Source organism: Magnolia sinica, chromosome 3 (genome assembly GCF_029962835.1).
Source record: "Magnolia sinica isolate HGM2019 chromosome 3, MsV1, whole genome shotgun sequence".
In the NCBI taxonomy this organism is placed as follows: Eukaryota; Viridiplantae; Streptophyta; class Magnoliopsida; order Magnoliales; family Magnoliaceae; genus Magnolia; species Magnolia sinica.
The window spans coordinates 55,035,885-55,051,869 of NC_080575.1; positions in this window are offsets into that span (position 1 = coordinate 55,035,885).

Consider the following 15,985-nt stretch of genomic DNA (forward strand, 5'->3'; position numbering starts at 1 on the left):
CTTCCTCAGTATATGATATTAGCTTATTATGTTTTTTCATCGCATAGTCTAGATAAGACTAATGACATTTATGGACTTACTAGCATGTTTCCGCACTGCTTTGATATTGCATACTTGGCACTTACCTTGTGCACACACTTACACCACCCTCTAAGCTTTCTATAAGCTTATGCATGATAAATGCGTGTAGGTGGAGTTAGGTCACAGCAGTGTTGAGCTTGGAGCATGCAATTGTCTTTTGGAGCTTTGATTTTTGATATATGTATTTCCCTTTCAGTACTGTATTCATCCTGTTTATATTAGTGGATATGTGATGATAATGTTACCTTTGTGATTTGGGTAAACTTGTGGTTATGCTTCTTACAAGATAAATGTACGTTGAAAAATCCTCCTTGTATGATTCCAGGATCGAAATTTGGCGTATGGGCGTTGGGAGCCGAGAATGGGGTACTACGGAGGCTGTTAGGACCGAATTTGGCGATCGGTAATTCTATGAGCTCGGTTTCCGAGTTTGGGGCGTGACATACAAATCTAGATTTTTCTGATGGCATCTAAGGGTAACCTTGATGACATCGAAGTATACTCGTGACATCGAGAAAAAGCATAAAAAAATGTCCAGTAACCTCAATTTTAAAAGATGGAATTTCTCGATGGCATCGAGTGGAAATTCAAAAACAGTCTAGCAACTTAAATATGAAAATCCTTTATTTTCTTAATGGCATCGAAGACCAATTGATGGCATTGGGCATAAATGTTAAATAGTCTAACAACCATTCGAGATAAATGTTGATTTTCTCGATGACATCAAAGGAGACTTCAATACCATTGAACCTGGCAAATTTCTGCCCATTTTTTACCGTTGTAAAACCCTCTACGTAAACGAAAGAGGGGTTCTTTACAAATGAGATAGAGACTTGTGAGTATGTGAAACCCTAGCTAAACCTTTCTCCCGAGATCTCTTCTCTCATGGAGTTCATCATCCAATCCTTGTGTTAAAGACATTTATTAAGCATTTAAAGTTCGGATTGAAGAATGCACTCTAACATTCATTAATGCTTTAGCAACCATCTCCATGGCATTGAATGCCTATCATCGGGAATCCTAACCACCACCATAAGACCCTATTGAGTGTGAAATATTGCATATTTCTCCCTATTTATACCTTGGTTTTATAAACATGATGGTGTTTAATCGATTTAATTATGCATGTTTTCATGTGCGAGATGATTTCGAGAGCTTAAGATGAAATTGATGCCAAAAGGAAGATTTATGCTCAAAAGATTACTAAATGAAGATTTGGAAGTCATTAATGAAGAATTCACATGCCAAAGATCCAAGAAAACCAAGTGAGGAATGAAGAGAATCAACGATTTGAAGTGAAGAAAATGAATCCTGAAATTATCTTGAAAAAACATATTTTGAAACTCAGACTCTTTTTGGGAAACTGCACAGAGTGAAGTCTATTTTGGAAAATTATGCAGAGTGAAGTCTATTTTGGCCAACTGGGTAAAGTGCATAAATTTGAGTCAGTTTCTAGATTTTTCTAACTCGGTGCGAAAGTTAGAGTTCCACAACTATAAATAGGACTCCCTAGGATGCTCCAAAGCATCTTCTAGGGTTTGAAAAGCTCTCAATGAGCATAGCACAAGGGTGGAGTAGCCATTAAAGAGTTTTTCTTCTTCCCTAGTTTAATTTTCATACTTTGTTTAAGAGATTTGGTTTCAATTATGTCTATAGTTAGCTAAACCTCTTAGCTAGGGCTAAAAGGTGAAGCTTATAGTGTGTTAGGATATTTATTTTTCTTTGATTCTTTTTCTTATTGAACTTCATTGATTTCTAATTTGATATTAAGGAAATATTTTCAGTTTTCTATGATTTATTGTGAACTCAAATTATGATAGATGCTGTGATAGCTTTGGATAACTTCTTTTCCTGTTTTGAGATAGTGAGATTGGTAAATCTCGTTGTTCGCCATCATCTCCTGGGCATGGTAGGGTGATGGAATCCCTTCCAATCTTCGCAATTCTCCTTCATTAAGAATTAGGTCAATGACAAGTTTAGATTTGATTTAAATTAATTTATCTTCCAATTGGATAGGACAATACTCCAATTCCAATTGTGTTTATTGAATCAAGCAAGGTAGCATCTTGATAGCTACAAGTGGATCCTCGACACCTTAGTTCCCACCTTTAAATTCATAAATTTTAATCAACATTATTAACCATTACTCTCAATTATTTAGATTTCAATTTAGATCTTTTTCTACTTTTAGTTCTTTTTAGAATACGTACAAGTTTAGTCCTTATGGATTCGACCTCGGTCTTACCGAGTTATAACTACATTGTGACCCTACACTTGGGGTTGTGAACAAGTTTTTGGCGCCGTTGCTAAGGACTACGGCTATATTTTTATAGAATTAATTAGTATTAGAATTTGGTTAAGATTATGATTTATTTTTCTGCTATGTTTTTAGGTTAGGATTTTTTTCTGAAATTATTTTTAGAAACTAACATTGTTTTCTATTTTGTAGGATTCGTAACATAGCTCTTATTCGGTAATTTTGTTCCAACCATCTCTCTTATTTTTTTTAGATCTCTTATTTGTTTTACTTTTTCTAGTTTTCTTTTTAGTTTAATTGTTTAGTTACTTGAGGGTTGTGCGTGTTTCATGCCCAAGTGGGTTCATGAGAACACTCAACGTCTCTTGAGTGAAGGAGGATTAGTCGAAGGGTTGTCTATCCATCAAAGGATTAAACACCACTTGAGGTCTTCTCAGTTAATTGAAGTGGTGGCTGCAAATCAACCTCAACCTCAACACACCCCCCACAATCAGTTGAGGAAGTTCAAGATGAAAACGAGGTGCATAATATACCCCCGCCTCATACTCTACATGATTATTTATAACTGGTGGGGGTGAGTACACCTTCCTGTAGGTCTTTCCACTTAATGCAGGAAACGTGGATATCAAACCTGGAGTGATACAACTCTATCCTAAGTTTCATGGACTAGATTCTGAAAGTCCATATTTACACATCAAGGAGTTTGATGAGATAGTCGCTACATTACACTTTCCAAACGTGTCTGAGGACACAGTGCAACTTAAATTGTTTCCTTTTTCATTGAAAGAGAAGGCTAAGAAATAGATGCACTCCTTAAAGCCAAGATCCATCGGCACATGGGCCGAGATGAACCGGTAATTTCTCAAAAAAAAATTCCACTTCATAAAACTAACACTTTAAGGAAGGCAATCATGAACTTTGCCCAAAAAGAGGAAGAAACTTTCTTCTAATGCTAGAAAAGGTTCAAAAATCTCACGGATTAACTTCACCAATGCGCCAGTTCGTAGAGATGATGTGTAGTGGTGAATTCATGAACAAAGAAGTCGATGATGCATGGGATTACCTTGATCAATTGGCAGCAAACATGCAATCATGGGATTCCTCTCCAACTTCTAAGCCTACTCAATTAAAGGAAATGGAAGGAATTTATGTTCTAAAAGAGGAAGATGATATGAGTGCAAGAGTGGCCAATATCACACGAAAAGTCAAGGCCGTAGAATTTTAGAAGGTAGAACCTAACAAATCTGATAAGGCTGCGGAAGTTGCTTGTGATATTTGTGCTTGTAATATACATACAACTGAGAAATGCGCAACAATTCTTGCTTTTTAAGAGATATTGAATGAGCAATCGAATGCCGTGAACAACTACCAAAGACCTTTCAAAAGACCCACCTCAAATACATACAATTCCAGCTGGAGAAACCATCCAAATTTCAGTTGGAGGAATGGGCAAACAACTAACCCACAAGAGGCCCTTACTCAATTTTTAAATCAGAAGAGGCCTCAAGAGGATACGGTTCAAAAATTTATGCAAAACCAAGAGCTATTCAACTAGAATATGATACAAGCATTCCAAGATATTAAAACAACAATGAGAATGTTTGCATCGTCCATTTAAAGGATTGAGTCACACTTAGCGAGTGGGGAGAAAGGGATGCTTCCAGCCCAACCTCTCCCCAATCTAAAGCCACAATGTGAAATTAGTGACCCAAGCTCTTCAAATCAAATGGAGCAAGCCAAGTCTATCACCACTCTTAGGAGTGAGAAGACAATTGACAAATCTATTTCGGTAAGGGCTGAAAAGCCTAAGGACCCTGAAGAAGATAAGAATGATAAACCTAGCATTACTCCACACGGGTTAGAATCAAAACCTCAAAGTAAGTTGATTGTGTCATTCCCTCAACGATTGATTGCACCAAAACCTCTATCTAGTTCTTAGGATATTCTAAAGGTGCTTAAACAAGTGAAGTTCAACATCCCTCTACTGGATGCCGTTAAACAAATCCTTTCATATGCTAAATTTTTGAAAGATGCATTACCAAAAGACGGCAAAACATATAAAAGGAAATCTTTTTGATAGAAAAAGTGAGTGCCATCTTCAAGCAAGATGTGCCACAAAACAAAGATCCCGGTAGCCCGACCATCACTTGTGTAATTGGGAACTATCGGATTGAGCACACACTTCTTGACTTGGGGGCAAGTGTGAACTTGATCCTTTACTCAGTTTATGGACAATTAGATTTAGGTAAATTAAAACCCACCCGGGCCACATTACAACTTGCTGATTGCTCAGTTCATGCACCGAGAGGGATGATTGAGAATGTGTTGGTCCAAGTTGATAAATTCTATCTAGTAGATTTTATTGTCCTGGATACTCAACACATCATAGATGTGAGCACTCAAATTCCCGTCATTCTTGGTCGCCCATTCCTTGCTACATCAAATGCAATCATTAATTGCAGGAATAGAATTATGAATTTCTCTTTCGAAAATATGACATTGGAGCTCAATATCTTTTTTAACATGAGCAAACAGTCAAAGGATGTTGATAATATCCATGACATTAACTTAATAAATTCTTTCATGGAAGATAGAGCAATCCTGACTCTATACTTTGACACTCTAGAGACGTGCTTGGCCCACTCCCTGATTTAGATGGTGACACAATTAGGGAGATGGATGTCATGCTTGATGCTACGCTAGTATTTGAAGTTAATCGGTGGAGGCCACAATTTGAAGAATTACCCCAAACTAATGTAGTGTCTTTACCGTCTAGCCTTAAAGCGCTGAAATTAACCTAAAACCTTTGCCCTCTGATCTTAAATATGTCTATTTAAGTCAAGATGAGAGACACTCGGTGGTGATTTTTTCCTACCTTGAGCAAGAACAGGAGAGTATGCTTATCTTTACTCTCATTAAGTATAAATAAGCTATTGGATGGTCGATTACGGACCTCAAGGGAATTAACCCTTTAATTCGTACTCAGCGCATTCATCTTGAGGATAATGCGAAGACCTCCTGACAACTACAATGTTGATTAAATCCAAATATGAAGGAAGTGGTTAAGGCCAAGGTACTTAAGTTGTTAGATGTGGATATCATATACCCCATATCTAATAGCCAATGGGTGAGTCTAACTCAGGTGGTTCCTAAAAAGTCCGGAATCACCATCATAGCCAATGCCGACAATGAACTTGTGCCAACTAGAGTTACTACTGGTTGGAGAATGTGCATTGACTACAAAAAGTTGAATACCGTCATACGGAAGGACCACTTTCCTTTACCCTTCATTGATCAAATCTTGAAAAGGCTAGCTGGTCACTCTTATTATTGCTTTCTTGACGGATATTCGGGCTACAATCAAATAGAGATAGCCCTTGAAGATCAAGAAAAGACCACTATCACATGCCCCTTTGGCACCTTTGCTTACCAAAAGATGTCATTCGGACTGTGTAATGCCCCCGCCACTTTTCAGTGATGCATGTTGAGTATATTTTTTGACATGGTGGGGCAATATTTAGAGGTCTTCATGGATAACTTCTTTGTCTTTGGTCATCCTTCAGCGAGTGTTTGGAAAATCTAAAAAATGTGCTAAAGCAATGTGAGGAAAAGAATTTGGTACTAAATTGGGAGAAGTGTCATTTCATGGTTTATAAGGGAATTGTTCTTGGACATATCATCTCGTTTAAGGGAATTGAGGTAGATAAGGCTAAAATTGATCTTATCTCTAACCTACCTTCACCCAAGAGCGTACGAGACATGTAATCCTTCTTTGGACATGACGGATTTTATAGACGATTCATAAAGGAATTTAGTCACCTCTCTCGTCCTTTATGCAATGTACTTCAAAAGGATATACCATACGAGTAGACTGAGCAATGCCAGGAAGCTTTACTAAGCTCAAGGGTATGTTGACTACCGCACCTATCATGCACCCACCCAATTGGAGCATTCCTTTTGAAATTATGTGTGATGTGTCTAACTATGCTATTGGGGCGGTGTTAGGCTAGAGAAAAGAAAAGAAGTCCTACGTTATTCACTATGCAAGTAAAATCTAAATCCTGCCCAAGTGAACTACTCTATTATGGAGAAGGAACTTTTAGCCGTAGTGTTCGCTTTAGAAAAATTTAAGTCCTACTTGATCGGATCCAAGATCATCATCTACACTGATTGTGGCGTTAAAGTACATTCTCTCTAAGAATCATGCTAAGCCCCGCTTGATAGGATGGATCCTCCTACTTTAGGAATTTGATTTGGAAAAATGGGACAAAAAGGGAGTAAAGAATGTAGTGGCTGACCATCTTTCGAGACTTGATCTCTCCGATTTCCTTAAAATGCCACCTATAAACGATATGTTCCCTGATGAACAATGGTTTAAACTCTCCCAATTACCTATGTTTGCTGACATTGCAACTTATCTTGCCATGGGTTTCACGCCAACTCATTGGAATGTGCAAGATAAGAAAAAATTCTTCGCCGAGGTTCCTAAGTTCTTTTGGGATGACCTGTATTTATTCAAATACTACCTAAATCAAATTCTAAGGAGATGTGTGCCAGACAATGAACACCAAAGTGTCATCTCCTTCTGTCATTCGCAGGCCTGTGGTGGTCACTTTTCTACTAGAAAGACCATGGTCAAAATTTTATAGTGCGGCTTTTACTGGCTCACTATGTTCAAGAATACACATGAGTTTTGCAAAGCTTGTGAGCATTGTCAGAAATTGCGTGCATTGTCCCTTCGAAATATGATACCTCTAAACCCCATTCTTATCATTGAAGCATTTAATTATTGGAGCATCGATTTCATGGGGCCATTCCCCTAATCCTTGGGGAATTTGTACATTTTGCTAGTAGTAGACTATGTCACTAAGTGGGTCGAAGCGATCCCGTCCTAGAACAATGACCATCGTATAGTTATTCGATTTTTAAAAGAAAATATCATTTCCCGATTCGAAGCGCCTCAGGCCATCATTAGTAATGGAGGTTCACACTTCTGTAATAGGCCATTTGAAAACTTAATGAAGAAATATGACATCTCTCATAAGGTGAGCACTCTATACTACCCGCAGACAAGTGAGCAAGCTGAGATTTTCAATAGGGAAATTAAACACATTTTGGAGAAAACGGTTAATCTTGACCGTAAGGATTGGTCGATTCGTTTGACCGATGCTTTATGGGCATACCGTACAACTTTTAAGACCCCCATTGGAATGTCTCCCTTTAAACTCATTGATGAGGGTCGAATATTGCATATCAGACCCCAGTTATTACTTGATTTTACGTACATGATAATGTTTAATGTCATATTTTAATTGTGTTTTTGTTGCAGGGAGTAATTAGGAGCGTGGACTGAAAAAGAGTACTACAAGCATGGAATTAATTCTCCGAAGTCACTAAACCAAGGGACAGACTCCAAAGGACCAAGATTGATGGATTCACACGCCAGGGATCTGAGAAAATCAAGCCGTTCACATTAAAGAGGCCCGAAAATGGTCCAGAATGCAAGATCACAGAGTTCTCGCCATCCGATTGGCTCGAAACTTCATACGTTTGTTGGGGGCTATAAATAAACCGTACATAATAAATTTCAACCATTGGATATCTTAGAAAGTAGCCCAACGGACAGATCAGCCCCTTAATTCCCTAAGTGGGGCCCACCTGCTATCTGGATAAGCCTCAACTTTGGATTCAATGCCTTAAATAGGGAGACCAATTAAATGGATGGATTAGATTTCTCAAGAACATCGCAGTGGACCCCACCCGAACAGAGTGTGCATAGTGTAGTATTTCTCCAACCGTGCACGGAAACAAAGAGTCGGTCAAACCGACTCTTGACCGTGTCATCCTATCTAAATGGAAATTTTCATTTTCGCTACTATGTAACGAACAGACGCTGTCCGTTTTGCGGATGCCAGTGGGCCACCATCATGGCTCGTATTAATGATCCAATCCGTCCATCTTGTGGAGGGCCTCGAAAGGATCGAACTCAAGCTGATATTTTGTGCCCATGTACACACACGTGTGCACTACAGAGGTCACAAGCGGACTGCCCTGCGACGTTCAAAAAGATCTCAGAGTGATTGCTTCTCTGGGTCGTGTCAATGGACATTCAAAACCAACCATTCCTAACCAAAATTTCATCCTGAATCCAATGGACGGGGTGGATTTTCCCGAAAACACTCCTGTGGGGCCCACTGATCACGTCAGCGCAGTCACGTGCGTAAGCTTACGTACGTCCGTGAAAAATGGATTTCTAGGTGCTTATGGCCCACCATCTTTAATCAGATGGAAGATCTAATCCTTCCATCATGTAGCTCAGTCAAAAACATCCCAGGGGACGTTGATTTTACGGACATAATGCAAGGAACATGGGACGTGGGAGGCTCCGATTTTTGCTATGCAAGAGTTATACACGAATCCGATTTTTATTGTGTGAAAGTTCCACCGACTCTAGGAGCTATAAAAAGAGCTGAAAAGCTTGGAGAGAGGGGGATCCGGGGGGAGATCCAGGGAGAGCTCGGTTTGGAGAGAAGAAAGAGAAGAGAGAGAGAGAGGAAGAAAGAAGAGAGAGAAGGATGTTCTCCTTTTATCAATTTTATTTTTCTTTCTTTTTATTTGAATTCATGGATTGTTAATCTTTTAGCTAGGGCTGAGATGAAGCCACTAATTTGAATAACTCTTGTTATGTGTTGATTTCATCTGATTTGATTGAATTGTTTCTTTCTCTAGTGTGCTTAACTGAAAACTCCGTGCTTCTCCATTCTATGAGCTTAACCAAAGTCTAGATGTGGATGTTGTTTGGAATCTTATTCTAGGTGCTTGTGTCTGACCATGAACAGGTTTCCTATAGAGAAAGAAATAGGAATCTACATCTCATAGATGAAAAGATGTGATCTTTATGCTTTAAAGGATTATACATTGTGTGCCTGACCAAGGACATAGAGTGTGCTTTATTTATTTACATCAATCTGAATTAGGGTGAATCAACAGGTAAAACAAGGGTTAGGATAATTAGGGGTAGATTCGAAAGTCCTAGTGTTCTCCTTGATTGAATTTTTCTTATTGCTCTCGGTTATTTTTCATAGATTTGTGTTAATTTACTTAATAGTTCGCTAAACAATTTGTTGGATTAGTTAAGAAGAATCGTAAATTTCAAATTGTGACAACCAGTCCTCGTGGGAATGATCTCGTAATACGTACCATATCTACATCTGATTCGTATACTTACGAGTTTAAAATCATTTAAATCAGATTGGTTTAAATAAAACATCACTCGTTTATGGGGAAAGCTTGCTAGTTGCCTGTAGAGTTGGAACATAGAGCCTACTAAGCTATTAAAAATCTGAACTTCAATTTGGACAATGCTGTTCACTGCGTAAACTACAGTTGAATGAACTTTAGAAAATCCGGAACGACGCATACGAGAACTAGAGAATTTACAAAGATAGGATGAAGGTGTTCCACGACAGGAACATCCTTCGGAAATCATTCATAACCGATTAAAAAGTCCTTCTGTACAAGGTAAACTCCGATCTCGATGGACCGACCCTTTCGTTGTTACTAATGTCTATCCACATGGGGCCGTTGAGATAAAAAATCCAACGAATGACCATGTTTTTAAAGTGAACGGACATCATTTAAAGCCATTTGTTAAGAAATTTGACTTAGAGGACATGCCCATGCCTCTGACTGATCTTGTATACTAGGATTGATCTCTTAGTCTGATGGAGGTGTAGTTAGCTTTTATTTCATAGGATTTAGGATTAGGATAGTTTGCTTTTAGTTTATTTGAGTCTTTGTGCTAACCCATCTTCACATTGAGAACCTTAGAAAAGCTTCAATCCCCTTTCTTCATGTACTACCTTTCCATCACTTCTCATTTCTTTTCGTTGTCTTATATTCATTGCATGCTTTTATATATATATATATATATATATATATTACATTAAGGATAATGTAGATTTTAAGTTAGGGGGTGTGGATTAGGTAAACTAATCAGTGTTTTCTTAGTTTTGAGCAAGTTTTTTTTTTTTTTTTGAAAATTTCAATTTTTCAAGTTGAAATCTGTTTAGAAAATGATAAATTGTGTATGTAAAGAATGTTTTGAGTATGATGATAAGATTGAGATTGAATTTTGAATTGTTGGAGTTTGATCAACTAAGTAGTTTATCACCTACAATTCTTGCACTTAATTGATTAAGATGAAGTTTGAATGTCATGTTAATCTAAGTCACAAGACACGTTCAAGTTGCTTTTTGTGAATTATGCTAGAATTTTTGATTGTTAGTATGTGAAGCATTGATAGATGATTGTGAATTAAGTTTGGAGAATTTTATCTACCTTCAAAGATGAAAAGAACCAGTTAAAAAAATAGTGAGATTGACAAAAAGGTCATATATGATGAAAAGATTGTAAAAGAATAAAAAATAATGGAAAGTTGAAAGAATAAATAAATAAAAAGAGACCATCGATATAAAATCGAAAACTAAAAAAATAAGGAAAATGGGATAAGTTCGGAATTAGTTCTTGATTATTCAATTAATCTTGAGGTGATGATCATGACTAATATTATGTAATGATAGTATATTTTTGTGAAAAGTAAGTTGGAATTCACTAAGCATGTTAGAAAAACTTGATGTAAGGCCCATATTCTGGTACCGTACCATTTCACAAACTCTCGTGTCTCTCCGTCGACTTTCGGTGACCTGTAGACAGCAAATGCGCGTGACCCTAAGTCGCATCCCGAATATTGGAGTCGACACAACTCAAAACTTATACCCTTGCGACCGCACCATCGTCGCGGTTCAAACGCCGCATCTTGTGCACCAATGCGATACCCAGGCTAAGAGTAGTGGGCCTGCGTATATTTTGAGGAAACATCACGGAGAGAGGAATCTCTATCCATCTTTCACATCAACTAGTCAAGTACAACCATCATTTCAAACCCATACCTAGCCCATCCCTCTCTTACCAATAAGGCATGGCAATCCATACCTCTCTCATCCAAAAGTCAGCTTAACTCATGCTTTTCATGTCATTCCTCTTACACACCCATCCCTCTCTCCTTACATCTCCCATCTTCGACCCCGATTCCGTACCCGCAGGCATGACTTATGTTTTGTATGTTTACACTTTATAATCCACACGTATATTGACAAAATGATCTCACTCATAAAATATAACAATCCAAAATTTTTATAATCGAACATTTATTTAAAGAAGAATAACATGTCCATGTTCGACTATTCAAGATTACCATCAAACACATGTCATCATAATGTTGTCTTACTAAATGTTCATTACACTAATTTAGAAAATGGTAAAAAATAAAAATAAATAAAAGAAAATCTCTTTAAGCTCCTCCATGTGATCCCGATCCTGAAATTTTAAAATCCCAACAGGGTAAGCTGTGAAGCCTAGTAAGTAATCTCAACACAGGTTTCAAAATAACCTCATATAACATGAATAAAAGTATTAAAAGATACAATACCTATTTAGGTAAAACAACAAATGGGGAGATTTAATAAACACAAAATTTTAATGTAAATTCAAAGAAATATGAATGCATGAAATCAACATATGCTATACTCCATGATAAAAGGTGTGGTTTATTCTTTTTAACACCAGGGCCAGTTTACACCGGTTGGCCAACACCCACGCCAATACAACACCTAGCCTGGCAATGGGAACCTCTTGCATGATATGCTCACCCATCCAAAGGGCACTTAGTGAGGGACCCATTTGTACGTTAGCTGGTCAGACTACTACCCTACCGAACCTGGCAGTGGGAACCTTTTGCAATCCTAACATGCTCACCCACTCAAAGGGTACGGTAGAGGTTCCAAAAGGTACCAATTGGGTTTCTGGGACTTTCAACCCAAGGGTCTTGATCGCCCCACCTATTTACGCTTTAGGGATTTTCAACCCAGAGGACTTGATCGCCCCACCTATTTTCTGGTGTTTCATAACTATTTTAATGATGCATGATTTTAATATTGCATTAATCAAGTATTTCAAAAATCTTCAATGGTTGCTATTCTTTGATCAATCCATAATACTTTGTGTATATAATTTATCAAACTAAAAATACAATTTTCAATCAATGTAAATTGTCCTTACATGATTAAAGTTCTACAAAAAAATAAACATGTAATGTAATATATTAGATCTTGATTAAAGTTCTACGTAAAGAAAAGAAATAATAATAATAAACATGCAACGTGCTTTATTACATCTAAGAATTTAGAAATTTATATATAAACTCAAGATTTTTACAATAATTCTAACAACAAAGTTAAAATGTAAAAATAAAATTTTAATGTAAGATTAACAATAAGACAATATAAAACTCGAATTAAGGCATATTAAAATAATGACAACCGATGTAATAAAAAAGTTAAAAATTAAAGATCATTTTTAGGAAGCATGGTAAGTAGTTACATTAAAAAAAAAAACTAAGATGGCAAAGATTAATTATAAGTACAAAAGAACAAACAAATATATGTATATATATAATATATATAAGTTTTTCTTTTATATATAATTATCAAGTGAGAGATACTCACTTTTTTATAAAAAGAAAAAGTGTATATATATATATATATATATTTCCTTTTTCTCTTTCCTCCTTTTCTTTCTTCATTTTTCTCTTTCCTCTCTCTCTCTCTCTCCTGCTTGGTAGTGAGATGTCACTTACGTCTCCCCTCTTTCTCTTTTATATTATAAGGTGGGTCCCACTTTATGTTAATGCATGGGAGGTTTCACATGTGATTTTTCATCTTCACGTGTTTTTTTTCCTCTTTGCTGGACGAAACGCAAGTGAGTTATGGATTTCATATATATTGAAAATTATCCAAAGTTTGGTATGAACCGCATATTTGATATGAAATATGACCCCTCACGCTAAAACTAAACCGGTAAGGTTTTATGATTTTCGAAGTTGTATAATGTGTACCGTTGGTTCGATGATCGATTGAATAGATAAGACGATCTATGATAATAACAAAAATGAATGATGAGCGGTTGGATGATTTTGTAAATGAGAAGTGTATGGTCCACTAGGTTCCTTGACAGGAGACAAAGTTTGTGTACGGATGGTTTCATGGATGGTTTAAAGTACAAGAGTTTGTTGTGTGATGTACAAGGTGAAATAATATATATAAGTGTACACAGATTATTTTAAAATATAAAATCGGAACTAACTTTCTAAGCCTAGATCACCATTGATTTGTGAGTCTAATTATCTCGTAAGAGATATTTTCTCAGAACCGACCGATAAGAGCGTTGGGCATAACAAGATCTTCATGATGAACCATTAATGTTAGTTTTTTAGATGGACCACTTGAGAGTTATGATCCATATTTGCAATGGATGGTGAGATAATGGATCTAAGTGTAGAAAATAAGGGATTTTGGTTTAAATTAGGTGAATAGGTCTTGGTATAAGTTCGGATATAAATGGGCATGTGCAAATATGGTTTTAAGAATAGTCTATGTGCATGGGCATCTACACTCTTAGATGTTTTGGATCGATGATGGACCTCGCATTTTGAAGATTTAACTTAAATGAATGAATTCCCAGTTAAGGGTTTTTAAGCGCTACGTAATGATGAATTCAATTTTGTAATTGGGTCACTGAACATGGGTGATCTCTACCGTCAGATTTTGATAAGTACCCATTGGATGGACATTTTTGGAAAATAAAATAGATGATTGGAATTCTCATATAGCCATTTACAAAATGTCCAGATGGTTAGTTTTTGAGAAAGGTCTGTACATGTGGGTATTTATCCTGGGATTACTTGGCGCCCAAATTGATCAAGTTGTAGTTGTTAGAATCTTAATTCATTGGTATGGTTTCTATAGAAAAATATAAGAATCATAATAGTCATGTCGAACTATTTGTTTGGGTCCCAAAAATGGGTGGATCTGATCATATGACATTTTGTTTGGTATGATAGAGATGTCCAAAAATCCTATAGATGGAATGTAATATATATCTAGTGATTTCAAGGTAAATGTACGGAGGGTTTTACGATCGGACAAAATATTTAAAAGATATATGTCATTTTTAATATATACCATTTGAATTATAATTATGGTATTGGTCCTGTGATATGTATGATCACGTTTAATGAAATCTAACCTGATAAGAATCTTAGTTATGAAAATTATATCATAATCTGAAATTTAGGAATTTGGTTAAGTGGACTTATGCAATTGTGGCCCTTGATTTATAAAAAAATATTTAGAATTTAAGAATGAAAAAATTAAACAGGTGGTTAAGTTCCTTAAAATATGAATAAGTAAGTGTACGGATAGTTTATCAATTGAATGAGTGGTTAAAAAGTTATAAGGGATATATGACAATGTGATGTAGGGTTCACCCAAGGAAAGTGTTATCCTATCATAGTTACTAGTATCAAGTTTTAATATTTATAGGAGAATTCTTTTAAAAAATGAACAACCCAATAAATAAATAAATAAATTATACCACCAAAATTTACTTGGCCTCTTACACACCCATCCCTCTCTCCTTACATCTCCCATCTTTCTCTCATTCCATCTCATCTCTCTCCATATTCCCTAGCAACCAAGAGAAGAAAAATCCTAAGGAGAGAAAAAGAAGGAGCCAAGCAAGACCCATCTCCCTGCCACCCAATCTCACCATCCAACCATCCAATCTTCATCATCCACCATTAAAGTGGAAGCTTAGGAGCTAAGAATTTAAAAAATAAAAAAGGAGAGCAATAGGTGGGCGTTTACAGGGTTATATCTTTATTTGTGATTCATGGGACAAGTGGGGCCTACCGGTTAATGGTAGGGATCCCGTTTTGGACCCAAGGTGTGGCCAATGGCCCACCATGATACATATGTGTAAATCCATGATGAGGCCATCCTCCATGGACCTCACCATGATTTTTAGTTGTTGTCTATCTTGTAAGAGGTCATCTAGACCTTGAGTTTGTGGTAGAGATGGTATCCCCACATTGATTTCCTTATTTGAGGGACCCATCTTTATGTATGTATTATAGCTCAAAGGGAGCTCATAGTGGCGGAGCTCCCTTCCACACGCGTCTCTCTCTCCATCTCTCTCTTTCCCTATTGATGGCCCACCTCGATGCATGAGTTTCATCCATGCTGTCCACCCAAGTGGGACACCACATTGCTGTCCATAATGGCAGCCACACGCTGTCCACTTTGGGCCTGCATGACCGGCCGGTCACACAAGCCTAAGTGGAAGGGAAATCACAAATATCAGCATGATTGGAAGTGGGGTGATCCACTCACGTGGACCCCACCATGTATGCATTTTATCTAGACCTTCCAGTAGGCGGGACGGTGGGACCCACCATGTATTTGTTTTATCCAGACCATCCAGTAGGTGGGACGGTGGGACCCACCATGTATGAGTTTTATCTAGGCCGTCCAGCAGGTGGGATGGTGGGACCCACCATGTATGCATTTTATCTAGGCTGTCCATTCGCTGGACGTCCAGCAGGCCCCCAGGCTGGTGGGTTAGATGTCTAGCAATTGGCCCACCACGCTATATGTATTTTATATTCATGCTGTCTAGCATGTGTGGGGCCCATTAACGCCTTGTGGGGGCCCCTACACCATGATGTATGTAATGCACACGCTGTCCATT